Source organism: Alexandromys fortis, unplaced genomic scaffold (assembly GCF_014885135.2).
Source record: "Alexandromys fortis isolate MF-2015 unplaced genomic scaffold, M_Fortis_MF-2015_v1.1 scaffold_19, whole genome shotgun sequence".
NCBI classification, from domain to species: domain Eukaryota; kingdom Metazoa; phylum Chordata; class Mammalia; order Rodentia; family Cricetidae; genus Alexandromys; species Alexandromys fortis.
Genome location: NW_026067890.1, coordinates 17,185,329 through 17,203,882, shown reverse-complemented (window position 1 = coordinate 17,203,882; position 18,554 = coordinate 17,185,329).

The following is an 18,554-nucleotide window of genomic DNA, read 5'->3' as shown; positions in this document are numbered from 1 at the left end:
GTGTGTGGGTGCACCCCTCGCGGTCCTGAGTTCCTTGCTCATGCTCTCTCTCCTTCTGCTCCTGATTTGGACCTCGAGATTTCTGTCCGGTGCTCCAATGAACCCACAAGATCTTTATCAAGATTAAACAGACATGCATTTTTGAGTGCTTCAAGAAAGAGGTAAAATGTTTAAATATATGTGGTTAGCAAAGTGAGTAAGTGGGATTCTAAGTCAGGGTTTCTCAGTTCCCATTCAATGACTCATTTATTACAGTAGATGAAAATATCCGACACGTAGAAGCTAAGCAATCATTTATATTAGACTCACTGCAATCTCCTTACCGCTATCATCAAATTAATTGTGCCCTTCCAAAATCATATGCTAATACTTGCTATTGTCAATGTAAAAACTGAAGCTCTCAGTTAAAGGGAATAACAGCGTTTATTTTGGAGCCATTTTTCGCAACCACGGCCCAGGAAAGCAGATTTCGGTTACTCCAAAGTCCACGTTCCAATAGCAGTTCCACGAAGTGGGAAGAGGTAAAATGTCAGGAATCAGGATTTGATATGGGATAATTTTTATCACGATGTGCAGATTAAAACAACTTGTTTATCTGGATAGAAAAGTGTTTCCAAGTGTTCTGTTATACTAAGAGACAAATTTCCCATTTTTTTTTATTACCAAGGAAGTGCAGAGAACATGAGCTCCGTACAAATTTATACAGATTACATTAGGACTGCTTCCATATAAAAACACTTCTCAAAGGTGCGATTAAATGACCGAAGTGAATTCCTTTCCTGAGTGTAAGAAAACATGTATTTAGCTATCCAAGCATGGCTTTCACATTACAGGAGATGGAAAAATTCTATTTATTTGTGATTTATATGCCATTTGCTGCTGACAACGTTGTACATGATAAGAATTCCAATAAAAAATCAGTTTATATTGTCACAAGATAAGCCATTGAGAACTTTGGAACTGTTGGACTCTGTTTTTCAAAGCCTGAATGAATTAGAACATTTTTACAAAGTTGAGATTCTAAATTATGTTTTGATGGTTTTTAAACCCTGTAGTTACTTGCCTCGCCAACCTGGAAATGAACTTTCTTCAGGTATTTTATTAATATATTTTCCAGTTGATGATGAAGTGTGTTTTGGGTGACCTTCAGGAAGAACGTGAGGCTTGTCTGTATTCCCAAATATGGTGCCTCCGGCTGTTGTCAGCCAATTGGATGAAGCATTCTTTCCAGAAGAACCCCAATCTGCATCCTTTGCCATAGTTTACAGTCTCTTTCCTGAATTTAATTTACTCAGACCTATTAATCTTGATCATGGTGCTCCTCTTACAGCTGTTGGATAATTCAGGCTTAAAAACTATCAAAAGGACAATGGATTAACAAAAAGAAAAAGAAGCAAAGCCTTTTCTTTGGACCAGAATAAATTCCAGAAGTATTGAAAAGTTAAATATAAGAAGAAATAATCTCTAAGGAATGGGTGGATGTTTATCTCAAGATGGGGTCTTACTAAGTTAAAATATATGAACAAATTCCTAAAAATAATTCAGAGACTATAAATTGGCTGAATTTGGTCACACTATTTGAAGATTAACACACATATAACTAAAATGCAAATTAAAATTGCAAATAAAAATTGTAATAAATATGACGAAAGTTTTCTTTTTAAAAATCACTTGGTAAGCCAGGTGTAGTGGTACATTCTTTTAATCCCAGCACTTGGGAGATAGAGGCGGGCAGATCTCTGTGAGTTCCAGCACAGCCAGGGTTACATAGTGAGACCCTATTTTGAAGAAAACAATTAAAGCAAAGCAAAGCAAAACAAAATGAAATTACCTCTGTGGGGTATGTAGAGGTATTTTGGATTTTTTTTCCCCATGGAACCAAATTCGCTTCTGATGCTTTTCTTACTTTTTTTCTTTTAAATCAGTTTTATTTGTCTTTAATTTCTTACTTCTACTAATGGAATAATTTGTTATTTTTGATTTTTATAAAGAAAATTTAGATAAATGACTTAAACCTTATTTTCTAATATATAGGAAGAATTTTTAGAGAAGACTTCTCTATATATTTCATTTTTGTGCCTCAAACTCATCATGGTCCTCCTGCCTCAGCTTCCTGAGTGCTGAAATTTAACATAGACTTTTGATGCTGTTAATTTTATTCTAGTTATTGTAAAAATTTAGAACTCTTTAAAAAATTAATAAAATTCTAAATGTTTTTATTTTTCTACAGTTTCATCCTTGACCAATGAGTGATGGATACACACATGTTTGTAAGTTCTTAAAAATTATGATATCTTGATTAAAAATTTTTAAATTTTATTATTCTGTTTATGTTTATGATATGTGTATGTTCATGGTTTATGTGGGTGTATTCATGATATGTGTATATACTCATGATATGTGTGTTCATGATATGTGGGTGTGTTCATGGTATATATATATTCATGATATGTGTACATTCATGACATGCATATATAGTTCATGATACATGTGCATATTCATGATATATGTACAATACATGATTATCATGTGTGTTCATGGCATATGTATTAATAATATGTGAATTCATGACATGTATGTATGTGTTCACGATATGTGCATGCATTCATGGTACATATACATATTCATGATATGTGTGCACTCATGATACATATGTGTGCTCATGATGCATGTGTGATCATGACATATGTGTGTGTTTATGATATATGTGTGAGTACATGCCTACCACAGCATGTATGTGGAAGTCAGTTTTCTCCTTCATCTTTCTTGGTTTCTGAGGACCAAACTCAGTTTTCCAGCTTTGAGTGATTTTGCCTTTTGAGCCATCTCACCCTTACTTGATTTTTAGTTTAATGTATGATAAAAATAATTGTTTTAATAACTTAAAATTTGTGAATCTGGTTTTCTTAGAAATGTGGCCTCTGACTCCCCAAAGGAGGGATGCTTTTTTTTCCAGGACTGCCTTACTTTGTAGATCTTAATGCTTGCATGCTTGTTTTAGGAAAAGTTACAAAGTAAATGGGGAGGAATGCAGACGGGGAGAGTTGAGTACAGCCCCAGTAAGGAGCTGGGACCGGCTATGCTTAGACAGGAAGCAAAGCCTCCAGCCACACAGGCCAGTCATCAGGCCCCTGCGCATCTGTAGATGTGATCGAGAGAATGTGTGGTTTTTGTTTTACACCACTGGGTTGATTTAGTTTATGACCATGCTTAACTCATATAAACTGAAGCCCTGACTTTTTTGTGAACTCTTATAGAAAGAGCACTGGGGAACTGAGCTGTGGAGGGTGGAGCAGCAACAATTATTTTCGATATTTGCTGGCTTTTCCATGAGATTTGTAATCTAGAAAATGTAGTATCGCACTGTTCCGAGTCTACTTCTCCATGTACTGAGTGAGAAAATTGAAGCAGCCTTATATTTAGAACAGCTCAGATGAGTGGAGTGCACAGTTTTCCTTTAAAACTGCTCAAGGTTTTGTGATCCTTGGAGAAGATCTAGATATATTTATTTCTACTTTTAATATTTTAAAAATAAAATTATGTATATGCACATATATATTTCAATGCAGAAGATAACAGTTTAACACACATAAGTGATCTCTGGAGTCAAGCTAAATAACATGCATTATTTAGTCCCTTTTGAGCCCATTTTAACATAATGACCACCAGTTCTATCAAATATTCATTTTTCTATAAACATCAGAGTTTCATTTTTTTCTACAGCTGAGTAAAATTCCATCATGTATATATGCTACATTAAAAAAATACCTCATTCATCTGTTAATGGACATCCAAGCTGGTTCTGTGTTTTTGCTACTGTTCATAGTGCAGACATAAACACAGATGTGTGGGTATTGGTATAGTATTTGGGGGCAGAGTTCTTCAGGTCTATGTCTAGGAATGGGTTCTGTTTTTAGATTTTTAAAAAAACTTTCATGCTGATTTCCAAGTGGCTGACATAGTTTATCTTCTGACAGGCAGGGCACAGGAGTTCTTTCTGGATATCCTTGCCACCGTTAGTAGTCATTTGTTTTCTTGATGAGAGCCAATCTGAGCATGGAAAAATAAAATTGCCAAGTAGTTTTAGTTTGCATTTTTCTGATGGCTAATGATGTCGAACACATTTTTCTATACTTCTTGCCCATTCTCTCTCTCTCTCTCTCTCTCTCTCTCTCTCTCTCTCTCTCTCTCTCTCTCTCACACACACACACACACACACACACGCTTTGAGAACCGTCTGTTAAATTCCTTAGTTCACTTAATGATTGGCTGTTTTTTTTTTTTTTTGGTGTTTATTTTTAGGAGTTTTTTAAAGATAGATTTTAGATATTTATCACACATTTGATGTTATTCTAGCTTAATTTCTGTTGTTATGACAAATACCTCAGCCGAAAGCAACTTAGAGAAAGAAAGGTTTTATTTGTCTTATAATTGCTGATACAGATACAGTTTGTACTGATGGGAGGTCACTGTGGGAACTCAAGCAGCCTGCTGTATCATTGGAGCAGTCAGGAGCACAGAAAGATGAAAGGACTCAAGCTGCCTGCCTGCTGAGGCACTCTGATTATATCTTCATTTCTCCTGTCCTGTAGAGTTTATGACCCCCATCCCAGAGAGTGGTACTGCCCACAGTGGGCTGGGTATTCCTATATCGATTACCAGTTAGGACAATCCCCCTCAGACCAACCTGATTTAGATAATTTCTCTTTTAGGCTCTCTTGCCAGGAGGTAATTGTAGGTTGTGTCAAGTTTACAATAAAACCCAACCAACAAAAATGTATTTGATGGCAAAGATTCTTTTCTATTCTGCAGTTTTTTTTTAAGGTTTCATGCATTTCAGGTTGGCTTCAAATAGCTGTGTAGCTGGGGATGACCTTGAACTCTGACCCTCCTGTCTTGGCATCCCAAATAAAGAAGGTTTAAAGACACCTCTGCCAGAACTTTTCTATTCCATGTAATCCCATTTATTAGTCTGACTGCTGTTTCCTATGCCACTGGAAGGACTGTCTTGCCTATGTCTGTGTCTTTTTTTTTTGTTTTTTTGAGACAGGGTTTCTCTGTGGCTTTGGAGTCTGTCCTGGCACTAGCTCTGTAGACCAGGCTGGTCTCGAACTCACAGAGATCTGCCTGCCTCTGCCTCCCGAGTGCTGGGATTAAAGGCGTGTGCCACCATTGCCCGGCTCTATGTCTGTGTCTTGAAATCATTTGCCTATGTTTCCCTCCAGCAGTTTCAGAATTTCAGATACTATAATAAGGTCTTTCTGTTGGATTCATTGTTACATATATATATATATATTTGATATATGCTCATTTTTTATTCATTTATTAAAGAGTTCTGTCTCTTCCCCACCACCGCCTCCTATTTCCCTCCCCCTCCCCCAATCAAGTCCCCCTCCCTCGTCAGCCCAAAGAGCAATCAGGGTTCCCTGCCCTGTGGGAAGTCCAAGGACCACCCACCTCCATCCAGGTCTAATAAGGTGAGCAACCAAACTGCCTAGGCTCCCACAAAGCCAACAGTAATCATAGTAATTGTATTCTCAAAATTCCAAATATCTGTAACCATTAAAACCACTCATGACTTTTCTCAACTTCTACTTAACAATATTTAAAATCCCATCCTTTCCTAGACTTTTCTGTGCCTTTTCTTCTAGATATAAAATGGACTAATGCTTCTTTATCATGCTGCCTGTTCACCTTGTGTAACTGTTTGTTTATAACTTGTTCTATGTTAATCTGTATATTGATGTTCTTGAAGAAGGTAGATAAACTTTTGCATCATAATTTTATATAAGTTTTAAGAAAATATACCCCATTACGTATACCCCCCCCCCCAAATAAGGTCTTTCATCTGCTTTAAATTTGTTGTACAGGGTTGGAGATATTGACCTAGTTTCAATCTTCTATGTGTAGATTTTCAGTTTCTTCAGTACCATATAGTGAAGAAGAGTTGCCCTTCCCCAATGTATGTTTCAGACATCTTGTCAAAGATTAGATGACTGCATCCATGTGGGTTTATTTCTGGGTCCTCTTCTGTACTATTGACTGCATGGATGCTCTTGTACCAGTACTATTTTTTTTGTTGCTATGGGTCTGTAGTGTAATTTGGGATGAAGCATTGTGATGTTTTGAGCATTATTCCTTTTTCTCTATTCTTTTTGTTATTGTTGAAGATTGCTTTGATTATTCATTGTCTTTTGTATTTTCATATGAATTTTAGGATTATTCCTAGTTATGAGAAGAAAGTATTATAATTTTGAGGGGTCCATGTTGTATTTGTAGACTTTTTTTTTAAATATGGTCATGATACAACATACATTCTGACTATTTATAAGCCTGAAAGTTTATAACATCTTCTAAAGTTTTCTTCCATTTTTTTCTTCACCATCATAAAAAAGTTTTAAATGCATTTATTTATGTGTGTGTGGATGGATTTATATTTTTGATTTTTTACTTTCTATTGACATATAGAAAATCTGTTGACTTTTGTGTTATTCAAAGAGGGATTAGTTGATTTCTTAGTTTCTTTTTGCGTCTCTCTTATTTATTTCTATTGTCTTATTGCCTTAGTTAAGAGTTTAAGCAGTTTGTGGAATGAAGGCAGAAAGAGGGGGCACCTTTGTATTGTTCCAGGTATCACAGGAAATGCTTTCAGTTCTATTCTATTTAGTATAAGGATGAGCGTAAGTGTCTGTTCATAGCTTTATTTTGTTGAGATGTGTCCCTTCTTTCCTAGTTCCTTCATTGCTTTTATCATGAAAGCATATTGAACATGGTTAAATGCCTTTTCTGTATCTACTGAGGTGACACAACTTTGTCCTTGTGTCGGTTGATTTGAGACAATATCTCAAATGATTTGTGTGTATTGTACCATCTCTGTGTCTCTGGACTGAGAATAAGTTTGTCAGGGATGACCATCCTAAAGTTTTCTTGAATTTGGCTTGTAAGAATTTCAGCAAGAGCTTTTGAGTCTATGCTTATCAGGGAAGATGGTCTACAACATTTAAGTTTTTGTATTAGAGTGATTCTAGGTGTATAGAGTGAGTTTGTCATATTCCTTTCTTTCTATTTTATGGAAAAAAATTGAGGAATATTTATGTAAGTTCTTTCTTAAAGACATGATGAAATTAAACAGTGTATCTGTCTAGTCCTGGTCTTTTCTTTTTTTTTTTGGTGGGGAGACATTAAAAACCAAATCAAACGAAAACAAATGCCAAACTGCTTTAATCTCATTACTTGTTATAGATCTAAGTTGCTTATATATTCTTGATTTCATTTTTGTATATTACAGAAATTTAATAATTTCTTTTAGATTTTACAATTTCTTGGAATTTGACTTTTCTAAGTATTCCCTAATGAATCCTGAATTTTATTAGTCTCTTATAATACTCCCCTCTCCACCTCTAGTTTTATTAATTTCGCCAGGGGACTGTCAATCATGGGAAACTAAGCAGCCCGATGTGTGGTTGGTTTGCCTTCCTTAATTTCACTGCATGATTCTTCTCATGCCTCCCCACACTTCCCATCCATCCAACCACTACCTTCGTTAACTTCTAAAGCTCTTTCTCCCTTTCTCTCTTTGAAATAGAGTCTGTTTTTTCCTATCTTGGCTCATTTTCATCAGGTCACATGGGAGCAGTTTCTATTTACTTTATAGAAAATTTCCTTTGCTTTAAAATGTGTGTGTGTGTGTGTGTGTGTGTGTGTGTGTGTGTGTGTGTGTAGGACCCTGTGCCTATAGAGTCCAAAAAACAACCTTGGGTTTCACATTTCAGCAGCTGTCTACATTTTTTTTTTTAAATTTAGGGTCACTCAATATCCTGGAGATCAAACAAGAAAGTTAAGTTAGTTGACAAATGGGCCCAGGGATCCTTCCGCGTCTACCTTCTTAATACTGAGATTACAATCACATGCTATCATATCCATTTATTAAAAAATATAGTTTCTGGCTACCAAACTAAAGTTTGCCTGTTTATACAGCAATCACTTTACTGACAGAGATATATTTCTATCCCCCATAGTAATTCTTTTTTTTTGGGACCCATAGTAATTCTTAATGTTAGGTAGTGAGATATAAAATATAAACTCTTGTGTCTCTATAAATTCATTGCCCTCAATTAGAAACACCAGTATTCCACAAATGGTAACTTTTAAAATGTACTTTCTGGCTGAAGCTCCTTCTCTGAAAACTTTCTTTATTGAGAAGATTTCGTAGGATTGGGGCTATAAGTAAAGGCTGTGAAATTGAAGTGAAGTAGGGAATTATAACCGACGCTTTACCAACCAAGTGAAGCTTCGTTGACTGATTGAGGTGAGGAAAAATGTTTCTCATAGCTAGCACCTAGAACTCTTGGGATGAAGAGTCAGGCATTGATCTTAATGACTACTACAGCTGAAAATTCAAATGTGAGGACTCAGCAACCACAATCTAGTTTTGTAAGACTCTTTACTGTTTCTGTTCACTCTATTCGTATGTCTGCAATTTCATTTTTATCGGTCTCTCTTAATGACTACAGTTCACTTTACTTTTTCCTTGGTCAGGGCCAATACAGACTCTATTGATTTCTCTACTTTGGTTTGGACTAATTAGAAGAATAGAGTTTTAACTAGTTGGTTGTCACTTTAGTAGTGCAAGATGCCTAGTTAACTACTTTATTTCACAACATCTCTTATAGCTAACTGTTGCCTTTTGTATGGGTCCTAGACAATGGTAAGTGGGTTGTCTTAGTCACTGTTCTATTCCTGTGAAGAGACAGCATGACCAAGGTAACTCTTAATGAAGAAAGTAGTTGATTAGGGGCTTGCTTAGAGTTTCAGAGGTTTAGTCTATTTTTTTTTATCACGGCAGCACACATGTCTGAATGCTACAGCCTAGTCTGTAGGCCAAAAGAAGGAACTGGGACTAACATGAGCATTTGAAACCTCAAAACCCACCCCCAGTGGCACATTTCCTCCAACAAGGCCACACCTCTTAATCCTTCTCAAATAGTGCCACTCCCTGACAACTAAGCATCCAAAATATGAGTCTATGGAGACCATTCTTATTCAAATTACTCAATAGATAGAAGTGATGCATGCCACTTTCCAGTGATGCTCACACAGGAGGAGATGCAGACCCCTTCCCTCTTTGCCTATGACTGCAGCTGAACTAAGGAACTGGAAAAGTCACCCAAGAAAATAAGGGCAAGACGTTTGTTGAACAAGGGTAAATAAGAGGGAAGCAGCCTGTGTTCCTAAACTCACAAAGCCAATAGAAAAATGTAAGTGCTTTTGATTATATTGATTTCCTTGATAAACTTTTATCTGATGAAAAAAACTTTTATCTGACGACAACGGTATTTTAGCCCTTGCTAATTTTAGTTGTGCCTTTTGCTCTCCCCTCTCAATGGCTAAGAAAGAAGCTAAACTATTTTTGTTCTCTGTGATAGTACACGTATGATGCATATCAAATTAGGTTTTAAGACAGGCCTATAGGAGTGAAACAGTGGGGTGCATCATAAGCCCCAAATTTGGTTTGCAAGAAAAATAGCCCAAGTATGATGTCTGGGATCTATTGGTGCTGGCTAATATATCTTAGAAGAAGGGGAGTTAAATTTATTTTCCTGCAAAATTATATTACCATTTATAAACATATAGAAGTGAGATAGAAGTTGCAAATGTCTATGTGTAAACATCCTTAGTGTTCTCATATGCAAAACTGAGATGAGAAGAACTTCCTCATTATGTTCTTATAAGAATTCAAAGCGGTATTTTAAGTAAACTTCTTGGCATGGTGTCAACCACACCATACCTACATATCAAATATAATCATTGCCATTATTTGCTCATGATATTTATCTAATTTGCTCTACCACTAAGTGGAAAGGTTTCTGATTAGGAAGTATGTTTCCCAAGATGACTAGGATTATAGGGTCTAAATGGATTATCCTGGATTTATTTCCCATCTCTGTCATTTTCTAATTGGATGAATTTGTGACCTCTGTGCTTTTCTATTTCTGGTACACAAGCTAGAGATAACAGTAGTGACGACTTCAACTTAGGGTCAAAACTGAAGATGAAAGGTATTCATTCATACGTGCAAGTCACATAGACTAGTGCCTGCCTTCTAATATGTGGCCCATCAGTGCCCCCTGGTATAATAGCTAGGAATGGGTTTTGTTCTTCTTGGACAGTTTGAAACTTGAACAAATGGAAGAACAGTGACATTTATGATTTTATTTGTTGGCATAGATTTTCTTTTAAAATTGGCGAAAAGGGTACAGAATTACCATGCTCATCTCTTATGATTAATATTCATATGGACATTAAGTAATAGGGCTTTATTTATGTGTCAGAATCATCAAGATGCCTTTCACTGTGACACAAAGATTCAAAGCCTGATATGAACAGACATAGGGGATAGAAGGAAGGTAGGCAAAATCAATTTACCACCACGCCTAGAAACAGAAAGATTCTCTTGTATTACTCCACTCCACTTTGCCAGTGGGGCATGTTTTCCTGCATTAAAAAACTAAAACAAGCAAAAAAAATAAGGGTTTGGCTGAATTATGTTTTATGCTGTACCCTAAACTTGAGAATGAGTGGAGGAGAAAGTTGGGACAAGCATTTGAGAGCCAAGAGGAACAGCACCGAGAAAGAAAGGGAGAGCTGGAGGTGGCTAGGTGATCATCAAGACATTGGAAACCACAAGGATAAAAGAAACCATGCCAGCTAGTGTCCAGCCATCCCAGAAAATCTACCTGGAAAGCAGTCAGAATAGGGCCCAGGAGGATTCTTGCTCTATACACACATATGATTTAACCAGAGAGATGAAGGCAGGCTGGGCCATGCAGAACAACAGAAGGCTGGAGTATAAGGCAGTTGGTTTCCATCTTGTCACACACAGCAGGACAAAAAACTGTGGTCCTTAAGAGTTAGAGCATAAGCAGGGTGTACTTGTTGACTCGGGCACCTCTCTGGATGGCGCAGATGCTCAGCTCATGAAGAGTGAGGATTGTGCAAACACCGTTGGATTGCACATGAGGATCTCGACCTTATCTAAGGGCTACATTAGTATAAAGAATTTTATGGGCTGGGTGGCTGCGCACACCTTTAATCCCAGCCCTTGGGAGGCAGAGGCAGGTGGATCTCTGTGAGCTTGAGATCAGCCAGGTCTATAGAGCAAGTTCCAGGACAGGCTCTAAAAGCTACACAGAGAAACCCTGTCTCAAAGGAAAAAAAAAAAGATTATTTTTGATCCCACAGATACTTGGATTCTCATTGTCCCAACACAGAAAACACCACAGTGAAATGAATACTGATGTTAGGTGCCCATTGACTGACACAGAGATTTAAAGTACTTTTAGTCAGTTTTCTATCAGAGTAGCTACTGGTTAAACTCGCTTTTGACTACCTAGTTAAGCTATATAATTTCAATATTTAAGAATATTTTTTGAAAGTAGACATTTATTGAATACATGTCATATATAGCAAAATCAGTTCACTAAGACACATATTGAAAGTAATGGTTCCAGGAAGAGGAGGTAGTTCAGAGGCAGAGTACATGCCTATCATGTACAAAGTATTGGGTTTAATCCCTAATCCTATGGGAAAAAAGAAAAAAAATGAGAAATCAATAGTTTTATTTCCTGCTGTTCACTGTAGGAGAAAGACAGACTTTTTAAAGAGTGTTAGAATATGATGAGATGGGTATTTTAACAGTGAAGTTTTCATACTTAGTATGAGAAAAGAAAGGTAGATACAGATCTTTATGGCAGTTTTTGAAGGGTTGGAGCTTAGGAGGGATTTAGACAACACAATTGCCTCCAAGAATAGCATACACAAACAGTGGGGGGTGCAGATAAGGGTCAAAGTTGCTGACTGTGAAGAGCATCATTCTTTACATCAAAAACATACTTGGACCTTGTGTAGAGATGGAGAAGAGTTCATTGTGTTTGGTCTTGAAAGTGCTCAGTGGTTTGTTGGGGGCAGAATAGGAGGGCTCAATGGTTCGTGAGGGGCAGGATGGGGAAGGGAGATGGCAGGGGCTTTGAAAAGCTGTAGGTCTGGCAGTAAGGAGTTGGCACTTAGGCTGTTGTAATAGGGGAGGGAGGGATCAGAAGACTGTTTTTGTAAACGTCTTAGCTAATTAGAAAGCTGCTAATTAGTGGAATCATTTGTAAGAAACACCTGGAAAGCATAAATCAACTAAACTCTTTCAGAAAGGCTAGAAAATAATATCAAACAGCTAACCACTGAGAACAGAGAAGTAACATCAAATCAACAGAGCTCAACAATTCCAAATATTGATGTTCTAACCTTAACAGTTGTTTTGCAAAGAAAAAAACAGCAGTAAAATATTTTAACAGTTTTAATTGATTTTTAATTTCATGGTGTGTGTGTGTGTGTGTGTGTGTGTGTGAATGGGTGTATCATGGTCTATTTGTAGAGGTCAGAAGACAACTTCATGTGCTAGTTCTTGACTTCCATCTTGTCTGAGACAGATTTTCTTGTTTGTAATTGTGTGCACCAACTTTGACGGCACATGAACTCACTCACCGGGATCCTCCTGTCTCCTCTCATGTGGCTGCTGGGATGATAGATAAATGCTACTATGTCCAGTAACATGGTGTCTTGCTTTCTTTCCCTGTAGCTGCGATAAAACACTCCAACAAAAGGAACTTAAAGGAGAAGGTTAATTCTGACTCGTAGTTGAAGGCACAGTGTGCCACAGCAGGGAAGCAAGAGTTTGAGAGAGCCGGTCAAGCTACACCAGTAGTCAAGAAGTAGAGACCAGTCCATGCTAGCTAGTGCTCAGCCTGTTTTCTTCAATTTTTATAGTTCAACACTCCATCCCAGGGAAGTAGCCACTGAAGATGTTTAATTATTTCATGTTATCAAGAAATATGAAGCGAGTGAGCCTAGAGTTGACAGGAGGGCTCAGCGATAGAGGATTCCACCCGTTTCCTTCCCATTGGCTGTACTCCCTCAGGCTTCCGGCCTCATGGCTATACAGACGACTGCCACTCTTTGAGTTCATGCCTTCATACAAGGGCATTGCAGGCAGCGGAGAGACACTGAATGGAGAAGTTAGTCCTCCTTTCATCAGAGAGAAAGTTAATTCCATTGTGTTGTTTCCTTACTCACTCAGCGTTGTATCATTTGGTACATTTGAATGAAGAAGACTAAGGAAGTGATATGTTCGTAGGTTGTTGATAGAACTGACTGACAAGAATAGAGTTGATCCATTATGACTGATTTTATTTGGGCTATACCAGAATTGCAATTCCTTTTTATTAATAAACATGGGGGAGATGACTACTGAGGATCCATTAGGTATAACTTATAATACAAAGGAAGGATTAGGTTCCCCTATGAGTAACACAGATCCACAAGGACCCTTCTTTTTTTTTTTTTTTTTTTTTTTTTTTTTTTTTTTTTTTNAGCTAATTGTTGTGTAGTTTGAGTAAAAGCAAAAAAGCAGGCTTTTGAGTGTTCCAGTCCTTGTGGAATGATAGATCTAGGTATGAAGCATATCCTAGAATATTTTTTTTTTTTGGTTTTTCGAGACAGGGTTTCTCTGTGGTTTTGGAGCCTGTCCTGGAACTAGCTCTTGTAGACCAGGCTGGTCTCGAACTCACAGAGATCCGCACAAGGACCCTTCTTAAACCAAAGTGAAAGGTAATTCATTTCTGCAAATGTTCAGAATAGGTAGTACAGGGGACCAAATTCTTTCAAGCATTCACTTTTCCCTCAGAAAACATGCCTCATGGTGAAAAATGGTCATGAGCACACTGGTAACATAAGCAATGCATACTCTTGCTGTCGTTTAAACTTCACTGAAGATTGGAGAGATGGCTCAGTAGTTAAGCCTGGGGATCTGCAGAAGACTCAGGCTGAGACCTCATCACCCTCCCGAGGCAGCTCACAACTGCCTGTAACTCCTGTGGCAGCTCTCTATGGACTCGTGCACTCACGGGCACATTCTGCCCCCAAACCCATAATTAAAATAAGTTGGTCTTAAAACTAGAAAAAGGTTCCTTGAGGCTGCTTCTATTCTGATAACTGATGCTTAAGGATACAGTCAACCCCATCTGTTACGGAGGCTGAGAAAGGCTCTTTGGGGATGGTTGGCGACACGCCTGAGTAAAATCGACACGCCTGAGTAAAATCGAGTACCAGTTGGAATGGAAACCATAACAAAAGAGGAATGGATACTATGACTCTTCTAATAGTGTCTGCTACTAATGATCTCAAAACAATGTTCAAGATTATCGTTATCCTAAAATCGACAGTCCAGGATGCATTTATTTGTATTCTTGTTCTTTAAAAAGATATTTTGTTATGCTATGTGAAGGCTGTGGATGGTGACATCTTTTATGTAAATTTATTTCTATTCTTTTTCTCACCTAGTGTTTTGGTAAGAATTAAAGAAAACATTGCTGAATGTCACTGGAGTTTGCTATTTTATAGGCAGTTTTTGGAAGATACCTTATGTGCCTGGCTTGAGACCTTAATAATTTCCAAAAGGACATGGAAAGAAAGAAGGAAAGTTTCTCAAGAGCCTTAACAGCACAACTCAGACATAATACTTTCAGGAAAGTATCATAAGAGTACATTACTCTAGTGTAAACTGTGACAGATGCGGTTCTTTTTAAAGTTTTATTATTTTCTTTCTTAATGGTGCTAGACACTAGATATTAAGATATCTAGACACCAGATATTGAATGGATTTATGTGTGAAAAGCTATACTTTTTATGAAATTGCTTCCATACAGATTAAATTTTTATGTTCAGGCTTAGAGGTACAAAAGCAATCTAGGAATATAATTGTTCTTGGTCGGGCCTGATTATACAGCCCACTGTAGGAACTCATCCAAATGTGAACATTTAATATTTCTGGCAGAAAAACAAAATCTTACTTGCTCACATAAGTAATACCACCCAGTGACTCTGTATTAATCCTGGATTTGTGAATTGAAGTCTATAACTCTAAGTAGTCTCCTATACAAATACTCGTTCTGATAAGGACAGCTGTTTTATTACTAAAAACTACACATCTATGCAGAATCCATTTACAATTCCTCTGTCACTGTTCTTCGGGTGAATGCTTGCTCCAAGAAGGAAAATGAGTTGTGGTTTATAACTTTTGCCTAGCAGGCATTCCTCTGTTTTTAGTGTCCAGCTGCCCGAGAATCTGTGATTGAAGGTTGGCTTCTAATGGACATGCTATCTACTTCCTCATACTGTGTAAGATGACCATGGTTTTATGAATCTCCTAATGGCTTCATTATTCCATATCCCTAAGCAGTTGAGTCTCTGCTGGTCACTGAAAAATTTGTTTTACATCCTTGGTAGCACATCTAAATAGACTCTGATTTTATTTTTGAATGCCACAGATGATGCTCATAAATAAGAATGTTGTATGAACTGTAATAAAATTTGGACCTCGGTTTTCAGGTAAGATTTGAGAGTCTTTCTTTGTGCTATTGTTCTATCTGATTTATTTGCTATTTTTTTCCCAGAGGGTCTGCTATTTTGTTGGAATATTAACCTTTTATGTGCTACCATATGCGATACATTGTTCTGAGTACTTTAAAATATACCACCAAGTAATAAGATAGGCTGTTTCTGTGTTTGTTCATGCCTGCATCTGAAATGACTACGTGGGGCTGTCATAGACATGTGTCCAATTTGTTCTACTAAGTTCCTTCTATTCACGAGGCTGTGTCTGTCTATCAGCAGACCGGGTGCCCTTCCAGTTCCTTGCACACAAAGCCCTTGATACAGCTCTGAAAAACATATGTATACCCCGCATATAGGAGAGACCATTTAAGGCAACTTCTATAAAGGCCAGTCAGTGACCACAGGTGACATAAGAAGGATGTGGTGTAATAGCAGAGTCCAGTACCTAGTATTGTGGGGTTGGTGGAGTTTCTAAAAAGTGTTTGCACTCATAAAATAAAATGAATTTGGCAATGTTCCTTATGTTTCTGCTTTGTGGAATAATTTGAGGAGTATTGGTATTAGCTCTTCTTTGAAGGTCTGGTAGAATTCTTCACTGAAACCATCTGGCTCTGGACTTTTTTTTTTTTGGTTGGGAGACTTTTAATACTGTTTCTATTTCCTTGGGGTCTATTTATTTTTTACATTTAATTAATGTGTTTATTTTAAAAAATAGAACAATCTGTCCTTTTCCTTTATACATACCAATCCAAGTTCTCACTTCCTCCCCTACTCCCATTCCCTCCACATCTCCCTCAACCCCTATCCACTCTTCAGAGAGGGTAAGGCACATTGCTTTGGGGAAGGTCCAGGGCCCTTCTTACTGTATCTAGGCTGAGCAAAGTATCAATCCAAATAGAACAGGCTCCCAAAAAGCCAGTACATGCAGTAGGGATAAATCCTGGTGCCACTGCCAGTGGCCCCTCAGTCTGCCCCAAACATGCAATTGTCAACCACATTCAGAGGGACTAGTTTGGTCCTATGCTTTTTCCTTCCCAGTCCGGATGGAGTTGGTGAGCTCCCATTAGCTCAGGTAGACTGTTTCAGTGGGTGTATCCATCATGGGTTTGACTTCTTTGCTCATATTCTCTTTCCTCCCACTCTTCAACTAGACTTTGGGAGCTCAGTCCAGTGCTCCGATGCAGGTCTCTGCCTCTGTTTCCATCAGTTCCTGGATGAAGGTTCTATGGTAATATTGAAGATATCCATCTGTCTGACTACAGGGCAAGGCCAGTTTGGGTACCTTCTCCTCTATTGCTTAAAGTATTAGCTGGGGTCATCCTGTGGATTCCTGGGAATTTCTCTAGAGCCAGATTTCTTGCTAACCCCAAAATGGCTCCCTCAATCAAGATATCTCTTTCTTTGCTCTCATCTTTGTCCTTCCTCCATCTCGACTATTCTGTTTGCTTAAGTTCTCCTCATCCCTCCTTCTTCCCTCCTCTTCCCCTTCCACCCTCTCTTCTCCTCCCACCACTAATCATAGTTCATTATCAGGTGGTTGAGATACATTTATTCATATATGGAAATTTCAAATAATAATAATAAAAAAGGTATTTTTTGAGTGGTTGAAACAGCATGGACAGAGCTGGTCTTGAGAAGCAAACATCTTTCCTTCTATGTTTAACTTTCCTGTATTAAATAAATGATAAGAATTTAGGTTATACATATTTTATCTTGTTTTTAAAAGTGAATTACCTTCAAAAGCACAGAATCAATGTACCTAAACCTATCCCTATTATTTGACTAGCAAAACTTAACGCAAGATCAAGAAGGTATCTGATGTACTCTGTGGCTGTGGCCCGATTAAACATTTCTTTTGGAAAATGAAAAATTTCAAGAGGCATTTATTTGAAGGATGGTGATTTATGAATAAAATGGTAGCTATAGAAAATAATAATTAACATTTATATACCCAGTACTTCTTTTCAAAGACCTTCATTCAACATTTCGTTTTATGCTCATTGGAGTATAAATGAAGAATTTGAGACTTATACAAGCTATGCATATGAACTTCTGACTGGGTAACTCGTTACTAATTATAGTCTCAAAAGTTCTGGTAAATTCTTTTAATGAACAGATTAGCTGTATTTTTTCCAACAAAGTGAAACTGAGGGATGGTCGATTGTCCTTCAAATCCCTTTGAGGCAGCAACCATTAAAGTCATTTCTGCAGGATTCTTATTCCTTTCAGTTACTTTTGGTTTGATTTTTAAAGGAATTCAGGGTTCATCATTTCCTTAGACTGGAATTGTCCTCTGTGCTTGAAAACAGAGACATGACTTTTTAGTGTTTCCCCCAGCTGACTGCACCCAAAATTGCTAGGTGCCCAGGAGCTCAAAGACACAGATGCACAGAAACTCCTTTCGAACTCGTTTGGTTTTAGAAACTAACTTGTTGAGAAAATGCTTATAGCAATAAGATGGCATTGATTAGACCTGTGAGGTGATAGCTGGAAAGCTTCAGTGTGATTGCTCAAAGGGTCATATTTGTAGACAGACAATTCCGTGTTGCTCTGGGGACTGAAGTTCTGTGAAAATATCTACTTATGTAGGCTTCCTGGCTGACATACTATGTATCTACAAAAACGTTTTCTTGGCGTGTGGGAATCCAGCTGATGATAAACAAAGCTGTAAGTGTTGAACAGGATATACAATTACTCAGGCACCTAATTCACTAGTCAGGCTTAATCAGTTTCAGGACAGATTCGTAGTGCTCTGAAAATCTTATTATGAAATATTATTCTTTACAAACTGCCAAGTAAGTTTTATTTTCTAAAGAAGACAATTAAGCGATGATGAACCACGTAGAATTCATATATTAAAGAACACAATCACCAAATACGCTTTGCACATGCGTTTGCTTATTCATAAGGTTTCTGAATGACGCTGAGCCAGCCAGAGCCCTTGTTGCATGATGTCAGCTGCGAACTCTAACTTGACCGTAGTTTATTCTACTTAGGAGTTTGAAAATGGGAGTGGGCGGGAGAAGATATAGAAAAACAAAAGGCTCGATGTGGGTGCCGCTAGGAGCATTCTGCTCTATTACTATTTAATAGTATTAGAACGCTGAAGGCTT